The sequence below is a fragment of the Chelonoidis abingdonii genome, chromosome 6, assembly GCF_003597395.2.
Source record: "Chelonoidis abingdonii isolate Lonesome George chromosome 6, CheloAbing_2.0, whole genome shotgun sequence".
Classification (NCBI taxonomy): Eukaryota; Metazoa; Chordata; order Testudines; family Testudinidae; genus Chelonoidis; species Chelonoidis abingdonii.
Genome location: NC_133774.1, coordinates 99856537 through 99878206, shown reverse-complemented (window position 1 = coordinate 99878206; position 21670 = coordinate 99856537). Strand labels below are relative to the sequence as shown.

Here is a 21670-nt window from a genome sequence, read left to right as displayed (position 1 = left end):
TTTCCTTTAAATTTACTTAGGTGACCTATATATTCTCATTATAAGAAAAAGTGCCCAGTTGCCTAGCTATATACCATTCCATGTTTTATATTTCTTAATTATGCTCTTAACAACTACCTACGCTAGATGGTCCTTGTCTTTTTAATTTCTGATCATGTGAAAACGTTTCTATGCCTCTAATAATTTTTATTGTCCTCCTCTAGACCTTTTGTTTTTTTGAGATAGGATGATCTAAACACAGTAGTTGAGTCCTTTGTTGCTACAAACACTGGCATTTATATCCTCAAATTATTATTGTATCATGTTTGGAAGAAATGCTCATATTCTGTACTGTCATTACATAAAAAACCAGAGCCAAGTCTTTTTATTAATCACAAATCTATTTTATTGCCTTCCACTTTATACATGATAGTAAAAATAATTGGTTCACAAGCTATTTCAGTGCTTAATGTCAACATAATACATATTGAAAGTTGTTTATTATTCCACTGTCTTTGTCTGCACTGTTGGCTATAATTTAAACAAACACATTTCAGACCAGTCATTTTGTCCAATGAGTATGGACATCGTATATGTTGGACAGGCCTGAAATTTTGGTTCTTTCATCACAAATCTCCATACATAATTATATCCCTGATCCTGCAGACACTTACACTTAAGCTTAATTTTTCTACCATGAGTAATTCCATTGATCTCAATGGGACTATTCACATGAGTAAAGAGGGGCACAAGGACAGGAGCAGAACCAGGGACTGGTGTGGAGGAAAGTAAGGAGAGGGTGACTAGGGATCAGATGGATATTTTGGGTGGGTGGCAAAAAAGGCATGGCCTGTGGAAAAAGGACTTCAAAGTTGAGTAAAGGGGACCTCCTTTGAGTTTCTGCATCAGCACAATGTATCTATGGCTATGCCTCAGTAAATGACATCCAGATCGAAGGGATTATTTCAGTTTTTGACAGAGTAATGGGAAAGCAGTGAAGTGGGTAGATCTCATTTGTGAATGTTGAACAGCACAGCGTAAAAGAGGGAGATTAATCTGGCATACTGTGAAGTGTGACAGAAAAAACATCTGGCTTGAATCTCTCCTCACTACCCAGGTGTAGACTAGGAATGACTTTACTGAAATCAACAAATTTACACTAATGCAGAACATGCCTAAAAGGATAATCAGGCCTAATGTAGCCGTTCCTTTTATCCCCTGTATTAGATGGAAGAGAGAGTCTAGCTAATGGTAGGGAGAGGAAATAAGTTGACTGTGCTAATGACTCCCATACACATAGTACACAACTAAGGGTTGAAAGGATGCACAAATATACTACTCTGTATAAATCTCAGAAAATGACCATAAATACTAGCCTGATTACTAGTACACCTCTACCACGATATAACGCTGTCCTCGGGAGCCAAAAAATCTTACCTCGTTATAGGTGAAACCGCATTATATCGAACTTGTTTTGATCCACCGGAGTGTGCAGCCCCGCCCCCCCTCGAGCGCTGCTTTACTGCATTGTATCCAAATTCATGTTATATCGGGTCACGTTGTATTGGGGTAGAGGTGTATAGATCCTGAACCTGCAAATACTTACTTATATGCTTTTCTTGTCTACACAGAGAAGCAATGTGCACTTTGGAATGTGATTTCTAAGGCACACTAACATGTTGTGCATTAATTGGTCCATGTGGTGCACATTATGGGTTCCTAGCATGCTTTCACGTAGTACTGTTTGAAACAGCACTACATTCAAGTACATTAGGGAATCTTTTGTGTACACTAGCAGGGTCTACACATACCAATTAACATACAACATGTTAGTGTGCTTTAGAAATCACACCCAAATTGCTGCTCTGTGTACACAAGCCCTGATTTAAGTCCTTTTTTAAAAACAATTGTTAAACTCCCCCTATTGTTTATGAAGGCCCAGATTTTCAAATGGGTATGTCTCTGAATCAAAATTGTGACCAAAATGTACTTGAAATGTATGTGTAGAGAGATGGCATTTTAAAACTGTTTGGTTTCATAGTTAGTCCAAAATAGTAGATCTAGATCTATTTTCTGGCCTATCGGATGCTTGATGTTCAGTCTGTGTAGTAACATTGTTAGGAAGATGAATATTTCCACGTGAGCAAAGCTTTCTTCCAGATACCTTCTCTTGCCAGTCCTGAAGATCATTACTTTTCAGCTAGGTCCTTGATTTGTTGTCTATTTTCTTCAAGTAATCTTTCAGGGCTAAACAAACCTGGGTTCTTCTATAATTTTCTAAAAATAAACATTACACTGTTAGGTATTTGATAGTTTAATATCTCAATTCTATGAGGTGCTGAGAACCTGTAATTCCCAACAAATTCAATGCAAATCCAGCTCCTTGGAGCATCAGGCTCTAAGATAGTAAAATTAGAGATGTATTTTCATGCTAACTGACTCACGCATGGTTCTTTCTTCAGAACAGTAGAAAATGTGCTTTTTTCTTATATTATAAACATGTTCAGGTGCTGAGAACCTGCAGCTCCCAATGGGCTCCGTTGTGTTCCAATGAAAGCCAGCAGCAAAATTCCTATTGATCTAATTGGGCCTCAATTCAGGAAAGCATCTCTACCTGGAAAGTATTTCAGCAGGTGCTTAACTTTAAGCATATACTTAAGCCCCACAGAAGTTTAAAGTTAAGTATGTGGTTAAGTGTTTTCCTGAATCATAGCCTGGAAGCCCATTGCCTGTGATGGGAGTTGAGGGTGCTGAGAATTTGTCCCTAATATTCACAGAATAACAGACTGTTAATGTTGGTAATTTAAAAAAGTAAACCTCTCAATATTTGTTTAGTCAAGACAATTCTTATGTATTTGCAAGACTGATTTATATTAAAACAGTAAAGTTCTTTAATAAACTAAAGAAGAAACAGAGAAAACAATAACTGTGAAATGCATCTGATACTAAGGGCTAGTCTACACTAGAAGCGCTACAGCTCTCCCATCAGCATAATAAAACCACCTCTGAGAGAGGCAGTAGCTATCCCACCGACATAGTGGTGTCCACACCAGTGCTTAGTTTGGTGTAACTTATGTTGCTCAAGGGGGTGGCTAATTCAACCCCCAGAGTGACATAAGTTATATTGCCATAACCTGTAGTGTAGACAAGCCCTAAGAGTTGCGGGGAGGGAGGAACTTAACAAAATTTGTATTTTTATATTATTTTTCCAATATAGGTCACAATTATTTAGCTTTAAGTTAATGCAGATGATGATCACAGAGCATATAAGTAATAATTAATAGTTTATATAAGAACATAAGAATGGCTCTACTTGGTCGACCAAAGGTCCATCTAGCCCAGCAACTTGTCTTCTGACAGTGGCCAGTGCCAGGTGCCCCAGAGGGAATGAACAGAACGGGTAATCATCAAGCGATCCATCCCCTGTCGCTCATTCCCAGCTTCTGGCAAACAGAGGCTAGGGACACCATTCCTGCCCATCCTTGCTAATAGCCATCGATGGACCTATCCTCCATGAATTTTTGAACGCTATTATGGTCTTGGCCTTCACAACATCCTCTGGCAAGGAGTTCCACAGGTTGACTGTGCATTGTGTGAAGAAATACTTCCTATTATTTGTTTTAAACCTGCTACTTATTAATTTCCTTTGGTGACCCTAGTTCTTGAGTTATGAGAAGTAGTAAACAACACTTTCTTTTCTACTTTCTCTTCACCAGTCATGATTTTATAGCCCTCAATCATATCTCCCCTTAGCTGTCTCTTTTCCAAGCTGAAAAGTTCCACTCTTATTAATCTCTCCTCATATGGAAGCTGTTCCATACCCCTAATCATTTTTGTTTCCCTTTTCTGAACCATTTCCCATGCCAATATGTCTTTTTTTAGATGGGGCGACCACATCTGCACGCAGTATTCAAGATGTGGGCATATCATGGATTTATATAGTAACAACATGATATTTTTTGTCCTATTATCTATCCCTTTCTTTATTATTCCCAGCATTCTGTTTGCTTTTTTTGACCGCCTCTGCGCATTGAGTGGATGTTTTCAGAGAACTATCCACAATGACTCCAAGATCTCTTTCTTTCTTATGACTGATCTTTTATCTAGTTTTGATATCTCAAAGAAGTCCCTCCATGTAAAGGATTAATCTCATAACAGATATATAGATTCATAGATTTTAATGCCACAAGGGACCATTACATCATCTAGTCTGACCTCCTGCATAACACAGGCTGTATAATTTTACCAAGGTCCCCCTGCATTGTGCCAAATAATGTGTGTTTAACTGAAGCATGTCTTTATACAGATTTTCATCATGGAGCTTCTGAATATTCTGATACATACAATCTAAAACTTTCGATAACCTTGCATACTGGACAACAAAACTTACTTGTCATAGTTGATTTGATAGTGATGGGTGAAAACACAGGAATCTTTGGCAATAAAATATCCACTCAATACAATATCTTCAATGGTACTGCAAGAAAACAAGGATACTAAAAAATCAACCATTTCATGTAGGGCTTGATCCAACTTCCATTAAAGTTAATAGATAGGCTCCCATTGACTTTAATGGAACTTACTTGGTTCTTAGTCAGTTTTTGATTATACAAATTTAATTATGAAGAGAGAAAATATATTTTTTTAGAAGTTCTGAATGTTTTAAATTATAAATAAGCTTTACTGAAAGGAAAAAATGTCTTGTAGATCACTATAAGTAGTACAAATTATTTGTAAAACACTCGGACAATAAGAAACCTTTGTCATTTCTTTGCGTTTTGTTCCTATCTTTCTTTTCATAAAAATTATTTATTTTCTTAAGCAACAAAGAAAAAATACCACATAAATCATAGTTATATCCTAATATAAAAATATGTATATTTAGGTGAATCAGATAAACCTCCTGCAAGCCAGTGAGAGCTGTTGAGTGCTTAGCACAAGGATCGACAACCTGGCACATGGCTTGTCAGGGAAAGCATCCTGGCAGGCCAGGTGGGTTTGTTTACCTGCCATGTCCGCAGGTTCAGCCAATCGCGGCTCCCACTGGCCGCGGTTCACTGTCCCAGGCCAATGGAGACTGCAGGGAAGTGGTGCAGGCCGAGAGATGTGTCGGCCACTGCTTCCCGCAGCCCCCATTGGCCTGGAGCGGTGACCCACGGCCAGTGGGAGCTGCGATTGGCCGAATCTGCAGATACAGCAGGTAAACAAACAGACCGGCCCACTAGGGTGCTTACCCTGGCGAGCCGTGTGCCAAAGGTTGCCGATCCCTGGCTTAGCACATTTCAAAATGAGCCAGATGCCCATCTCTGGATTTAGGATCCTAACTTAAGCTCCAGTTTTTTAAAATATATTGTCCTAAATAAAAAAAACCTTTTAATATGGTATAATATCTTTAAAAGCTACTATCATCATTGTTATGGAAAATTATAAATGCAACAGTTTTTTACAATACAGACTGCAAACTTTTTGCTAAATACTTACCAATGAGGAATCATGAAAGGCATCTAACATGCATGTTGAACACTTCATAAATTAAAGCTTCAGTGTAGGGAACAGAAGACCTATCTTCAAATCCGGGCAGCCAGCTTGACCCAATTTTCTTATCTGCATGTGCAGAGACAAAAACGAATGTCAGTGAAAGATATCACACCGTACTAAGAAATAGACTTTGATGAGTGCAACACTTTACAAGATGAAAACATGCATATTTCAAAACACTCCTAAAAAAAAAAATTTCAAAGGGGCCTCAATCTGGCCTCTTAGACTGATTGGACAGAGCAACTAAGGATAAAATAATGGAAATACATAAACCTGGCTGTAGAACTTCCTGGCATAACTATTTTGCAACTAGTAATAGCCCTAGTGCAGATGCAGTTACAGAAAGTGTTTTATACCGGTATAACTTATACTGGTATAAAGCTGAAGAAGAGTGCTCTCTGGTTCAAAAGCTTGTACCTTTCATCAACAGAAGCTGGTCCAATAATATCTATCTAGACACTTTTTAGACTCACTGAGCTTAGTAGCTTAGAGGCTGGTCTATGTGAAATGTATGTGATGTTTCCATTCCAGTTCCCAGTAGACTCCACATAACAGGCATCACAGCTGGGATCAGAAAGGCTAAGCACTGAGCGCCTTGCTCCCTGAGTTGTGGAGTGATTCATCTGAGCCAATGAGAGTTGAGAGCACTCCCGTCTAACAGGAGGTACACAGCCCTGGTGATATGAACATGGGCGTCTACCTCTAACTGTTACTTGCTTTTTAGACAGTTGTCCAGGTCAACAGTAACCAAAAGTTTTAAATACCCCAGGTTAGGTTTGAGGCCATTATAAAGGTTCTGTGAAGAAGTTTCTCGTGGCTGCTGCCTCAGCTACATTTTTGTTTCTAGTCCAGTAAAGGCCTTTCAATTCTAGCCATGTTGATCTGTCACTTTTCAGGGTAGCAAAATTAATTCATTGAAAACTAAATGAATTAAAACATCAGATTTAAAATACAGAGCAAACTGTAACAGAAAGTATGTTTAAGAAAAGGTAATCCCTGAGTAGTTTTTCCCCCTCATGGAGTGACTGAAAGTGCTGTGCTGCCTGTTTCTAAGACTGCCCAGCACTACCAAATTGGGGGGGAGGATGGGTGGCTCAAATGAGCAACTTTTAGATATTATTTTTTAACTATCTTGTCTAGTGAAGCAATTTTGAACATTGTTACTGAAAACAGTTTGTCAGAACTTTTAAAAAGTATGTGAAACTAAAACCAAAAAATTATATTTTTTTCAGAAAAATTATTGGCATTTTTTGACCAGTTGTAGTAATGAATAGACTTGGAGCTGACCTTCAGGATACAGGTGAATTTCACTCTGTGTGTCTATCACTGTGGTACATGAGTACTTGGAAGCAAGGTGGTTGGATGTATCTTGAATGAGATTTATTCTACTCTGATTTATCACATTTTTACACTGGTGAAAATCCAGTGACTTCAGTGAACTCACACCTGATTTACAGTGATGTGAGTGAATGATTTGTCACTTGGAAGTGGATAATATTTGATTTTAAAAGACTGTTCTTGCCTGAAATTTTTTGCTTACATTGATTTTAGATGAAAAACTTTTGCATATTTATGGTGGCAACTCAATGGTAGCATGGTTATTAAATCTGTTTTCCCAATTATTATTCTGAATCTATGTTGAACTGAAATGCCTCCTTTATATTTGCAACAGTTATGGTTCTGTATATTAGTAATGGCAAATACACTGAAAAATCAAGGAAAACTTTAAAACAAACCTGCTATTGAGTGTTCCGGAATGTAATATACTACCAGGATGACAGAAGAGGTCTGTAGCTTGTAGCATTTAGCAGTAAAATTGTTCTAATGTCGTGATTACACAATTTCATATCTTACCTCTGTTATATTCTAAATTCTCAAATTCCACTGAACAAAAATATTCTGAATCATGAAAGAAACAAAATTTGAAGACTGGCCTTCCTAGAAATACTCTGTTGCTGTGCTGCAGAAAGTGGGTGCTGATACAAAAAATAAGCACCATAGATTCTACTTAGTTGTAATATGCATGCTCTTGCATAGAGATCTTCTGTGTCTGTCCGTTAATCAACATTCATAAGTTTATCTGAGCCGAGAAAATGAAATCAGCCTATGTAACGACTGGTGAAAGAAAATCAAAGATATAATGTAGCTGAGAAGGGATTTTCTGTTTTGATTTGGTTGCATGTACCAGCCTTGTGATACATTTTGTTAGTTTGTGTGTTCTAGACTTGACTAGTCACAGCAAACAGCTTTGAAAGGTTGGACTAAAAGCCTTGGTGTTATTTTTAAATAGGAATTTTATCTTCTGTAATAAACAGCCTTAATATATAAGCAAAAAATACAGAGATTTAAATTTTACAAGACCGAGAACAACTGGAATCAGGTCATTTAGAATCATTATAGATTACTAGAAATGAGAGGGGAAAAAATGGTCCCTGGACAGGACTGACATGGGGGTAGTCACCTTTGCCCCTTTCCGGGCTCCTACAATGAGCACAGGTCTGGCAGACCTAAGTACTAAGACCACCTTTTTCCCTTTTGCATTGAAATTACTTTTTTTAAAAACTGTGTGGACATTGATCTTTGAGGCTCTGATAGGGCCCGGGAGGATACCCCCTTGTGGAAAGAAGGGGAAATACAGTTACATTTGACTGCATGAGTGGTCTGAGTCTCACAGGTAGTACAGTATGCTGTCTCATGGCAGAGCCTGGTCTGAGAGCCACATTAGGGCTTCTGCTCAGGGTAACCAAGCAGAGTCATTGTTCTTTGCTTCTGAGGAAAGCCAAAGCTATTTATCTATGATGTTTTGGGTACTGCTACATAGAGGGTAGAGCCAGGGACTGTGGGATTCAATATTGAGTAAAATGGCTGCCCAGAATGGAATTTTCTGTGAAAACCCAGTGACTCAATTTGTAACTGCCAGTAATACTGATTGTCAGTTTAGGAATATGCTTGGGGCTGGGTTAGGGTCAGGGAGGGATAGCCCTGCTCACCTGCTGGAAACCTTGGGGCCACCCACCCACTGATGATGACCACCTCCCCTAGAACAATATCATGCCAGGCTTGTGCTCCCATAGGCCTCAAATAGAGGGTTAGGGCACTCAGCACTTTTTCAACACCAGTCCCTTAATGACTCTGGTGTTAAAAAGAAAACCTGACAGGCTTCTATATTTTTTTTTCTTGTAACATAATTCAAGCAGGCTCTTATACCATTAAAACATTGGCATCTATGCAGTTTGGATGCCATCCAAACTCATCAGCTGAAAACTAAAATATTTCCTACCAACAAGTCCTGACAGTTTTCTCAGCTTTGTATGACTTTCATGCACAGAGCCTCCCACACTTAATGTTGATTAGCCCTTGTATGTAACTGATGCAACTAACTAAGAGTGTTGCTTAAAGAAAAGAAAAGGGAGTCAGATTTCTTTGGTATTTTTGTCATGTATCTTCTGTAGATTTCCATAGTTTAGCTGTCACATAGGCTATTTACTTTAAAGATGAAACACACAACAGAGTTGATGTACTCTGCAGAACTTTGGAAACAGAGATTTTATAAATGAGGTTTAATTTGAGCTTGAGGGGGAACAAAGAAATAAAAAACAGGTGTAGAATGGAACTGGATTAACTGTTAAATGGATCGGATAATCCTGAGGAATTCAGACACTTATTCAAACCTCTCTGAGCCTTTTTTGGCCTAGAAATCAAGCTAGGAGTCTCACATGAATAGAAGGAACAGGCACAATCACACTCTCACAAATAATGTCAATGGGAATTTTGCCATTGATGTCGATGGGATAAGGATCAGACCATTGGAATAGGCCCTTGAGTGCTTCTGCTTTCCATGTCAGCCAAATTATAAATTAATGTCTCCCAGAAATACATTTAATTTTGCTTTAATAAGACAGTTATTGTCTTGTAACCTAATAAATGCCAATTGACTGTTAAATTAATTGAACTTTAATAATTTAATTTAATGGATTTAAAACTCCATTGTCATGATCATCTTAAAGCTATATACAATTCTTCTTCAGGTCTCTTACTTTTTAATCATACATTTATTGACATTAAGATGTGTAGGGTTTGTTTGCACTGCACTGGAATTTAGAAACAAAATATATAACTTTAAAAATTACAAGACATTCTAAACTGCAGTTGCATTGAGGTAAAAACTAGTAAAACATTTTTTCTAAATGAAGGGATCACTCATCAAATGTATTTCAGGTTGTAAACTATTCATGCAAGAACTCTAATTCTAGAAATATACAGTATTGAAGAAAATATTATTTATTTAACAGTACCACCACTAAGAAACAAGTTATTATTAAAAAAGCAATTTAACTTTTAAAAGGTTATAAATACAAACACACATACTGTGATACAGAATCCTATTCATCAATTTTACCCAATCTGAACATTATTTTTCCTCAAAGTTATTAAAGTGCAGTCTGTAGTTTCTTTACAATCCATGCATTTCTTTAAAAAAATTACTCCTAAAGCTATTCTGTGCTTTTTATGTGTGTGATGGTGGGGGTAGAATCTGTTTTGGGGGGGAAAAAATCCTTTCAAAAATTTTGTTTATGGATTGTAGTGATGACAGTGGGTGGACGGGTATTTTGCAGCCAGTTTTGCTTGGAGCTCCTGCAGCAGTTTGAGGCTGGAATGAAGAACTTTCAGACACTCTTGTGCTTCCAAATTTCAGGGGGAGGAGCGATGAGGATGAGTTTATGATGTTAGAGAAGCAAGCACTAAATTATAGATGATGAAGAATGTAATTCACACAGCTACGTGTAAAACGTCAAAGTGTGTTTTCTGAAAAAAGCTTCAAAGAACATGTGAGGCTGCTGCTAAAACCTTTCCCCCTCAAAGGAATCACTCCGACTATACCGCAAATGCATTACTCCAAAGGAGAGTTTGGAGTTTCAGCTTCTCTTTTTGTACTCTGCCTCCTATTCCCTCTTCTCCTCAGATTCTTATAGTGCTCTCATTACTGTAGAATCTGAGCAAATTCCAGTAGTGCATAAGCAACGTGACTACATCCCTCCCCCACTCTCCACATCTCCTCACTTTTTATTCTTTCACACGTCTTCTTCCCAGGGACTTACGTGTATGCTATGTTGTGTAGAGTTTTTTTCATCTCCTCTTTTCCTTCCTATCTTTTGCTCCCCATAAATCTGCGTTCTAAACATTTTCATGACAACTAGATGAGAACTGGAAATATTGCAGTGAATCCATAACATATTGATTTAGAAATAACATTGCTAAATTGTCCCTTATTGGTTAGCCATTCCCTCTCTTCTGCAAAGAGCACTAGAAAGGACATGGTATGGAGAGAAGACATGGAAATATCAACCCATACTGAATATTACAAAGTTAAATAAAGAAGCTTGCTCTTTTCAAGTAAAAAATGTGATACCTTTTCACTGAACCAACAAAACACTATATTGTACAAGATTTGTAGTTAATACAATAAGCAAATTATGAATATCATTTATAGTTTGTACAGCAATAACACTGTGCTAAATACTTTGTAGACAGACATTGTAATCCTTCTGCCCCTTCTATGCTCTCTCTCTTTTAGGCAGGTCCATAGGGTTATGTGAAAGTACATATATAGTGTAGTAATGTATCATGTCTGCATAGCAGAATATTTGTTCTGAATTCCTCTTGGTCTGCTGGGGTCACTGCATTGCCATGAAATTCTGCCCTCTGCTTTTGCGGGGTAATTTGAGGTATAAGGGTGCTATTCAATATGAGGTAAGGTTACTTCACCTTCTTTCACTGGAGTGAATGGCCCTGGCTTTAGTGCAGCTTCACCGATTCTCAACAACTGAGGATCTGGCCCTTGTCCTTCCCTTCAGATACCAGCATAAATCTTTCCCTCCCTACTTATCTGATACAGCCTCTTCCCCACAGCCTTTCTGCTCCACCAGTGATGCTAGCCTCAGTGCTCTGTTCATCTATTTCCACCAGAAACATCTCTGTGCCTCCTATCATGAAGCCCCTTGCTCCTGGAATAAACTCTTTTCTCTCATCTGCCAAGCGACTTCCTTCTCTTCTAAATCCTTAATGAAGAAAAAAGACCTACTTATTCTGTAATGTCTACATAAATGGCTGAATTATATATTCTCTTTCATGTATTTATTTTCCTTATTTTATATACAGTATGTTGACAAATTGAAGAGGGCTCAGAGAAGAGCCACTAGAATGATTAATGGGTTGGAAAACATGCCTCAAAGAGCTCAATCTATTTAGCTAAACAAAGAGAAGGTTCAGGGGTGATTTGATCACAGTCCAGAAGCACTACACAGGGACAAAATAATTAATAATGAGCTTCTCGGTCTAATAGACGAGGTATAACAAGGTCCAATGGATGGAAGTTTAAGCTAACCAATTTCAGACTGGAAACCAAGTGTAAATTTTTAACAGTGAGGGTAATTAATCATTGGAACGATTTACCAAGGGGGATAGTGGAGTCTCCATTGCTGGCAATTTTAAAATCAAGTTTGGATGTTTATATAGAAGATCTGATCTAGTTCAAACAGGAATTAATTCAGGGATAGCCTATGTTCCGTGTTAGACAGGAGGTCAGACTAGATGAGGAGAGTGGTTCTTCTGGCCTTATCTATAAATCTATATGAAATAGCAACAGCTAACAGAACCACCAAGCTGTGCACACAGCTATTCTGAGTACCCACAGTGAACATAATCTGTCTCACCCCTTTCTGTGCTAGCAAAGTAGGGAGCCCCAGTATAAATGGGCCACCAGCTGCCAATACCATTTCAGCCTTGTATCAGCTAACTCTCCTGGCAATAATATATGACAAAATGCTCAAAACACTTATTCTGCCTTGATTTAGAGAGAGCCTCCCTCTATTCAATTTGCCTGCAAGCAAGTGGTGAGAATGTAGGTTAACACATTTCTGTCACAACTCATGAATCTCAGATCCAGGCCCACAAGATGCATGGGAGCTGCCATGCTTCAATCCTCTATGTGGCAACCTGTTGGCAACAGCTTACCTGAGGCTGATAAAGACCAGCCCCAGTGTGAGGCTTCACCCCGATGTCCAATTGGCCAAGTTCCCAGAGCAGCTGACTGGCCTGCTGGTCTGACTTAAGCCAGCAGTAGGAATAGAAAGCTGTCTGAACAACTGGGCTCTATCCTTTTTTGGACTGTGTGCTTCCTGTCACCTGCTTCTGCTTCCCCAGCTTGCTCTCCTAGCATTCAGATCTGGCCTGACTCCTGGTGCTGGAATTGTGGTTCCTGACCTCTGAATCATCTCCTGCTTCTGACCTCCCAGTATCCCGACCCAGCTGAATCTTGACTCCTGTCTCATGACTGTGGACTCTGGCTCTAATTATTAGGTCTGGCTGCCCACTACACCTGTGACAATTTCCTGTTTTAGTTTTGTTTCCCAATTAATAGTACATGGGTTCAAAAACTGATTAACATAAGTCTTTTATCTCATGTACAATGTTCTAACATACATTGTACACACAGATATATGTCCTGAGCATGGCAAGAGATCCTATGCAGACATATAGGTCCTTTGTAGTATTCCACACATACATAAAACATGAGACAAATTTACTGAGCCAAGAAATACAGAAGTCAGGAGTATGGCCTAACTTATTGAGGCTAAATAATCAGTTAATTATTAATAATACAAATCAGCCTGAACCAAATGTTCTAATCTGAGCAACACTGAACTTTTAATCAGAATTCAAATTGGTAACAACCCCCGATCTGAATTTTGTGATTAGGGTTTACCTCTGCAATATCTCAAATGGGAACCCAGAATCCAAACACTGCCAAATTTTGAAGTTATTCAAAATCTGTACTGAACCTGGATAATGTGTTGTGGCTCTGCCTCATTTCCAATTATTATTGTTTGATTGTGAGGAGTTCTGAGAGACAAGGTTATATCCATATTTAGAAAGACTGTGGTGCCCTCTGATGTTTGTTTTTTGAAACTAGCCAGAGAGATTTATTTAATGTATGTTTGCTCTATTTAGAAACTATACTCAGTCACCAATGTCTCTGAGCACATATATTCAGTTAAACACAACACTTTCTATTTTTTTCAACAAGCAGTCATTCCGACACACCAGCTGGGATTCCTAATCTGATTTCAGTTGTTGTAGTTGCTCATGGAGAGAAAAAAGCCCTCCCAAATTCACCTCTGCCTCAGTCAGAGCAGAGGTGAATCCTGACCTCAAACTACAGGAGGTGATGATCTGACAATGACATTTGTAATTTTCATCCCCTTAGTCACCAAATCTTATCCAAAAGCAACCTCCAGGGTGTGCCCATCTGAATGCATAAAATCATAAATCATCTTTGGAATGACATAGTGGTCACTATTCTGATCTAATCCTGATCCTATCCTCATGTTTGTGGTGATGTTGTAGTCATGTAATTCCCACCATATTAGGAAGACAACGTGCATGATCTTTTCCTTAGCAACTTCTGCTGGTGAAAGAGAAAAGCTTTCAAACTACATGGAGCTCTTTTTCAGGTCTGGAAAAGCTATTCTGTGTCACAGTTAAATACAATTGTTTAGCACAAGTAGCTGACACATTTTAAGGGACCGATCATTCAAGATGAAGTGGCCTGTTAAAACCCCTACAGTCATAGGACCAAAAAAAAATGACTTGTGAAACATTTAACAAACAAACTTTTAACCTCCATGCCAGAGGACAGCTATGCAGTCCCTGAAATCCAATCACCAGATAGTGATCAGCTCAGCAGACAAAGGGGATGCTACCTCAATGAGGGCAACCAGAAATTCTCCAACACCTACTATAAAGGATTCAAGATTCCACACTACAATTCACCCAGCACTTTAAGGATATCATGAAATCCTCCCCCAAACATTACTCCAAGAAAAAATCCTACAATCTCATCCCCACATACCCATCCCAGGGATCTTCTACATGCTTCCCAAGATGCACAAACATCATTTGTGCCATCATTTCTGGCTCTTTCTGAAAGAATATCAGGACTCATAGACACCGTTCTCAAACTACTCACACACACAAGAAGCCAACTTCCTTCAGAAACTCTGCAACATTATCAACCTCCCTCAGAATGATGTCACCTTCATATATGCCAACATCCCTCATAATGGTGGCATTGATTCCTGCCTCAAATATCTCAGAGACAATGGATAACACTCAGATATTCCCCCCAACAATCATTAAACTCATACATTTCATCCTCATGCATAATAATTTTACATTCAACAACAAACACTGGCCAAATCATGGGAACAGCCATGGATTCAAAGATGCTTTCCAATATGCCAACTTCTTCATGGCCACCTTGAGGAAGACTTTCTCGACAAATGTACCACAAAACCAATGATATACTTGAGCTACCACAGTGATATTTTTATGCTCTAGACAGATGACCTAAACTTGTTCATAGATTTCCACCATTATTTCAACAACCACCACCCATTCATCAAACTCTCTCTAGAATATTCCTGTAGCAACATCAGTTTCCTGGATGCTACAATCAGATTGAACCCTATACAGACAACTATATAAAAGAATACCACAGATCACCACACTTACCTCCACGGATCCAATAACTACCTCAATCGCACCAAGAAATCTGTTATCTACAGGCAGGCCTCAGATACCACAGAATACGATACAAGGAGAAAGTCCAGAGCACACCTTAACACACTTAAAACTTCCTTCACCAAACAAGGATGTTCCACCAGAGAAGTAGATCACATCATGGAATGGGCTACCCAAACGCCCTGAGAGAACCTGCTTAAACACAGGGGGGAAAAACCTCTGACCACACATCCCTAGTTGTCTCCTGCCACCTCCCCTGGAACCTAATTACAACTTATACTTGATGTATAGCAAGTATATATGTATATAGCACTCTGATCTCACTTCCACCAGTTTTACATATGTTGTTACATTGAAGTTAATGTAGTTACACTGTAACTCAGTACTGCCAGCTCCAAAAGTTCTAATACCATGAGCCAGATGAAAAAAAAAAGTCAAATTTGGGGTTCTTTTTACTTGCCTTCTGGGTTTTATGTCTTTAGGGTTCACATTTTTAAGCTTTTCTCTGCAACCATGAGGGTTAGAAACTTACACTGATTATAAAATGAGAGCTCCATTCTCATGTAATAAGAGAATGCCAGGATCTGAGTCTAAAGGAAAATACCAAATATTGCGAGACTCACAATAATGTCAAGAGAGCTGGCAACAGTGTAGGAGTGTGACTTCAGAGACCAAATGTGATCCCCCATCTTGGAACGCAGGGTCTGGATTGCAAGGATAGATCAGCAAACTGCAGATGGTACTAGGCAGTAGGTGCTAGTTGCTGTAATATAAAACTTTTGAATAAAGGAATAATTGTTAAATAGAAATTCTCATTGCTTTAATGCAAATAGAATCCCTGATGACTGAGGCTGTCTGGAAGTGGCCATGAATAAGCACATCTGCCAGGTATCCTGACTCCATCCGCTATTTTGGCTACACCAATTGCCTCAAAGACCTCCCCTATAGCCCAGTGGGGGAGGGCTTTTTAGATTGCTTGAACCACCGTGCCTTCCTTTCAAGCAGACATTTTCATCATGAGGGTCTTGCAGCTTAGCATCTACTATAGTGAAAATCAAGCCTGAGGCATTGCTTTTATAGGTCTGACATGGCATTATTTTATGTATTTTTTTCTATGTTATATGATGTATTTCTCTTTCCCTGAACTCATCTCCTATTACCTTAATATTTAATATTGATCTTTTTTTAATTGGCTGTGCTGAAAAGGATGTAGTATGAAGAGACTGCTTGGAAATTGATAACTTTTGCTCCACAGAGCTTTTCACAAGGAAAAGGAATGAAGTTAGTCTTATCGCTTTATTGTTTTTTGTCAACATTTGATCAGGCTCATCTGCTAAAAGCTTTGTCCTCAAATTCTGATGTTATTGCTGACCAAGATACAAATGGGTTTGGAGTGATGCCATTAACATTCATCTCCTAAAAATATGTTGTGGGGCAAATACTTAACCCTAGGGGTCTTTACATATAGTAAAGTGTTTGACTCCATAACTAATAAACCACTTAATCATCATCAATGTTCCTATTACACCTCTGGCGTTTAGGGCAGTGATGAAGTTCCTCCACTCCTGTCTGTTTCTGGCAACTCTTTCAATGGTTCCCCAGCTGTGTCCCAGGTTTTTCAGCTTGGCTTCCACAGCTCTTTGCCATGTTGTTTTTGGGTGGTCTCATTTTCGCTTGCCTTCAGGTGTTCATCTTATTGCTACTGTAGTGATGGAATCAGTTTCCATCCAAAGCACATGATCGATCCATCTTCAGTGCCTCCTGGCAATGATGGTGCTCAGGTCCTCTTGGCTGCACTGTGTCAATAGATCGTGGTTTGAGATTGTTCTGAGCCAAAAGATACGGAGGATTTTTCTGAGGCAGGTTGTATGGAATGAAGACACTTTGGACATGTCATACTTTCTCACTCCCCAGCATTCTGCACTATAAAGTAGTGTTGAAAGGACACAGCTCTGATAAATCTTGAGTTTGGTTTTGGTGTTGTATTTTGATGATTTCCAGACTGTATCTAAGCTCCTGAAGATGTTCCTGGCTTTATTGATTTTGTTCTGGATGTCCTGGCTTGTTCCATCGCCCTGGCTGATGGTGCTGCTCAAGTATGTGAATGTTTCTACATTGGTGAGAACATAATCCTCTATCCGTACTGGTGATGGTGAGACTATATTAAAGGTCATGCTATCTGTCTTATTGCAGTTGATTTTCAGTCCAATTTGCTGACTGAATGCGTTGAGTTTATAAATTGCTGTTACTTTGTCCCACTTCTTGTTGATCTCCTCATCTACATTCCCCTCCTCTTCATCAGGGTCTGCAAGTGCTTGAAACTGTTCTTTAACTGCAGACCAAAGGCTTTCTGTATTTCAGGAGACTTTCAAAAAAGTGAGCTAAGAAGCTGATGTAGCTCAGAGTCTACCAGCCTTTCATAGAATCATAGATTATTAGGGTTGGAAGGGACCTCAGGAGATCATCTAGTCCAACCCTCTGCTCAAAGCAGGACCAATCCCCAAATGGCCCCCTCAAGGATTGGACTCACAACCCTAGGTTTAGCAGGCCAAAGCTCAAACCACTGAGCTATCCCTCCCCCACCACCAGTGGTGGAAATTCAGTTGGAAGGAGATAGAGCACTTTTGGCTGGAGCTGAAGCTTCAGCTGTGATCTAAAGCCACCTTTCTGGGTGAAACTCCGACAAAGAGTTTACCATTACTGAGCATGGCTCAGGTTAAGTCATCCTTGGGATACAGAGGCCAGGCGGGGACCTAGATGATGTAATATATTCCCTGGAATGGCAACCAAAGAAGGTACTGTGGAAAAGCCAACTTTATGATAAGTTATCCCCCTTGTCTAATTGGGATCAAGAAATTAAAGGAGAACCTAGAATTCAGCCTGGTCCTGCTTTATATAAAAAACCTGGTTGGCTGAAATAACTCATAGATGTGGAGACAGGGGTGATGTATCAGCTGTGATGTCAGATCTCATTTTTGTGGCACATGTCTCATTTGCAGTACAGAACTGAAAAAAAGGGGGTATTGGCCAATTTTTAGTTGATGAAGCTGAGACACTGTTACTAGCCATGCGCCAATTTTCTCCCTCTCTCCCCATGCACTTACAGAGATAACCAAGCATTACCAGAACCCCATTTAATAGCACCCCTCCTGCAATGCTCTGCCTTAATTTTGTGTACATAGCACATTAATAGTTTCTAAAACAGGAATGGATATTCTACCATTCAGACAATCTTCTAAGCTTCTTCAGTAAATCATAGGTTACATATTAAAATGAATAAAAATTATTTCTTATTTTGTTTGCTTTGTTTCAAAGTGGGAAAAGCATTTGTCCACATTAGAGGTTGGTAATGTTTTGTTTGCCACCAGGAGGTGCAATTGATCTTTTCAACAAACCAGCAGCTACCCCTATGCTTTCTTGGCTTGGCACAGTTTCTTTTCAGTGTTAATAATGCTTTTTACTTTGATAAATGTTTTCTTCTGTGTTTGTCTGTGGTACTTCTTTCATGGCATTTGATGGAGGTGGAGGATGGACAGAAAACTTTCACATCCTTTGACTTTTGTGTTTGCTAAACTGTACTCCCTCTTTGAGGAGTTCATCTCTTTCTTCCTCCTTGTTGTTTCACAGGTCCATCTTCAGTTTCTCAGCTTGCGCTCAGACCTCAGAGCCCAGGTAGTTTTCCAAATCTGGACACTCACTTTTGCTGTTGTTCAAGCCACAGTAGAGACAGACAGAAATTTCACCTGCAGTGAGGAACCTCCAAAATCACTGTCTTCCTGGCAGTGAGATTTATTAGTCTGTAAAAACTGCCTGAAGGAAAGATGGAAGCCCCATCATTTATGACATTTAAAACCAGTGTATACAAAACCCTAGTCAATGCACAATGGGAAGCAATCCTACATTAGAAGGGAGATGGACTAGATGCCTAAATGAACTTTTCCATCTCTAGATTCTATTGAACTAATTAGTGAAAATCTATTTGATTCTTCCTGCCTTGTCCTTTGTGTATTCATTATGTAAGCAGAGTCAGGATGAGCTGTACCCTGACATCTGGTGGTGAATTATGGGAAGTGTGGAAAGAATGTCCGGAATGTGAAATCTCAAATATTTGCATAGGCACGCCTACCCCATCCCAGACTGCCGAGCTGTGGGACTGCTTTGTGACAGAAATGACTCAACCTCAGTTGGGTAGGTATTACTAGACAGAGGGACATGGGTTCAAACCAGTGAATGGGGAGAGGTTGGGAAGGTATTTGTGCCTGGTGGGTGCAGGCTCCTTGTGGGAGCCAGAATGCACCAGTTGCACCCCCTTCTCTCTCCACTGGTGGAATGTCAGAGTTGACTTTTTTTATTCCCTTAAGACTCTAGATACAGGATACATGAACTGAACTCACTTTTGGGCTAATGGTGCACTAGCTGGGCTCCCTTACTATGTGCTGAATCCATAGAGCTGTAAATACAAAGAAGCCTGAAATTACTAAGCTGGGAGCACTGATGCTGTGCTAATCTAGGTGGGGAGCCTGAAGCTTATACTGCTGGAAACAAGCAGCTGGCCAGAGTGGAGCATTTTGTCGGGATGGGCTGGAGCGGACATGGGACAGCTGGTGGAGCGGAGCGGTTGGCAGAGTGGAGTAGCTGTGGGGGTGGAGCGCCCACAGGTGAGTGGAGTGATCAGTTTGCAGGGACAACTGGAGCAGCTCGCGAGCAGCTGGATGGAGCGGAGAGTTTTATGAGACGGCGGAGGATGCAGAGTGGTGGCTGTGGTAAGGTGGAAGCAGTTCGTGGAAGGCGGAAGCTAGACACACGAGGGCGAGCAGTTGGCCTTGGACACAGTAAGGTGTGGGGAGGGACCTTACAGATCTGACTCTTGAATTCTGGGGTTGCCATTGACCAGAGATTTTTTGGAGGTTCTTGGATTTGGGGTGATTGGGACTTTAAGACCCTAAGGGAAAAGGACATTGCCAAAGTACTTGGGGGTTGTACCCGGTTTGTGTATAATAACTCTGTTTTGTGGTAATGTTTCTCAATGGGAGCCGCATTGATTTCCTTCCTTTTAATAAGTTTTGCTACACTTCGACTTCCGTGCTTGTGAGTGGGGACAGTCATTGCCTCCTAGAGGCTCCCAGAAGGGTGTGGTATGTAAGTGTCCCAGGTCACTGGGTGGGGGCTCGAGCCGGTTATGCATGGTGTTATTGAAACGGAACCCCTGGATACTGAACCCGGCCCTTGTTGCTTCCTTTACAATCTAGATATATATCATTGTCATTCTGAAATGGTAGGGTTTAATGTCCACTATGTATTCACTTTGAGCAGGTGTAAATTACCACACAAGGTGCAAGGCAGAGGAGAATGTTGGTCTGATTTAATCAGAAGAAGTGGTATTTACGTGTTTTAAGAGCCTGTGTGTGAAATCTGCCATATCTGCATTCAGTTGTACTTCCATAATATATATATATATTGGAGGAACATGGCAGGTAAATTTGCCTCCTGTGCTGCATTCTGCAGGACATTCCTGATTTTTATGAGGCTATCCTGCATCCTGTAAATACAAAGCTGCCAAAATATTGAAAGCATCCCCAAATATCTTTGCGGCTAAAACATTCTGATCTGGCAAATGGAAGGCAACATTTAAAAGATGGCAGTCTGTCTAGAGTTCTTTCCATTCTCTTTTATCTGGGCCTGAAGTAAATGCATTGTCACTAGTAATGGATTCTTTTTCTGTATTTTCCATTTTTGTTGCATTTTTGATATTTCTTCTCCAGGTTCCCCCATATTGATTTTCAAGGGCACCTGTACTCTTACAGTTCCCTTCCATTCCTCCTATAGTTGATCAGCTGTTGAGATTTCCTCTCAATTATTTCCTTTTTACTTCTTTGATCTATGGTAATTTGGGGGAAAACCCTTTTTTTTTTCTTTTTTTTTTTAAAGAGAGACTATTGATTAGCCAACATATTCTTCACAGGACTATGTTTACAGTTTCTGTTTTAATTTATGCTGTCAGACAAGGAAAAGAATTTCAGTAACAAACAAACAAAAAACATATTTTGTTGTTTAAATTTTTTCTCTGTCCACAAAAACTTTTCCTTCAACAGCCCAAGATAAAATCTTCTAATATGTGTATTCTCCAAAAAATGTACTTAAAATGGGGCTTAGTCAGTTCTTCTTTTTCTCATGGTAGTATGCTTAAAGTGAAAAAATGATATATAGGTAGATAGATAGATATAGATATATAAATATATATATAATTTAGAGTCTAGATTTTTAAAAACAATTTCGTGTTCTTGAAAAATGTCATCTGTGTGATGGATCAGTTGATATTTGAACTAATAACTGCTTGAAGACATAGCATGACACTTTAAGTGTTTGCTGTAAGTCTTAAAGAAGTCTGAACTTGAGTGAGAAGGAACAGTGTAAATTTCATTCTCAATTATCAGTGATCCAGAAGCAATCCCTTTTTTTGCTGAGAGACTATTTTTAGACAGTTTCATTCAGAAACATTGTTTGAATTACTGCCTTCTTTGGTATCCCTGATTGAGGCATAAAAACATTCTAAACAGTAGCACTACGTTGT

At 39.4% G+C, this 21670-nt stretch overlaps 1 long non-coding RNA gene across 2 annotated transcripts in view; it reads right to left on the bottom strand.

The window, feature by feature from the left end:
* Positions 1 to 361: 361 nt before the first annotated feature.
* Positions 362 to 21670, bottom strand: part of LOC116839427 (uncharacterized) — a 35460-nt gene continuing 14151 nt past the window's right edge. Inside the window, exons 1-4 of one of the 2 annotated variants that reach the window (XR_004377140.2) lie at positions 5991 to 6188; positions 5461 to 5578; positions 4370 to 4456; positions 362 to 2256 (exon numbers count right to left, since the gene is read on the bottom strand). This is a non-coding gene — a long non-coding RNA (uncharacterized LOC116839427). Of the gene's footprint in view, positions 2257 to 4369; positions 4457 to 5460; positions 5579 to 5990; positions 6189 to 21670 lie in introns of those variants that run through there. The other variant, XR_012656145.1, reaches the window with a different exon arrangement.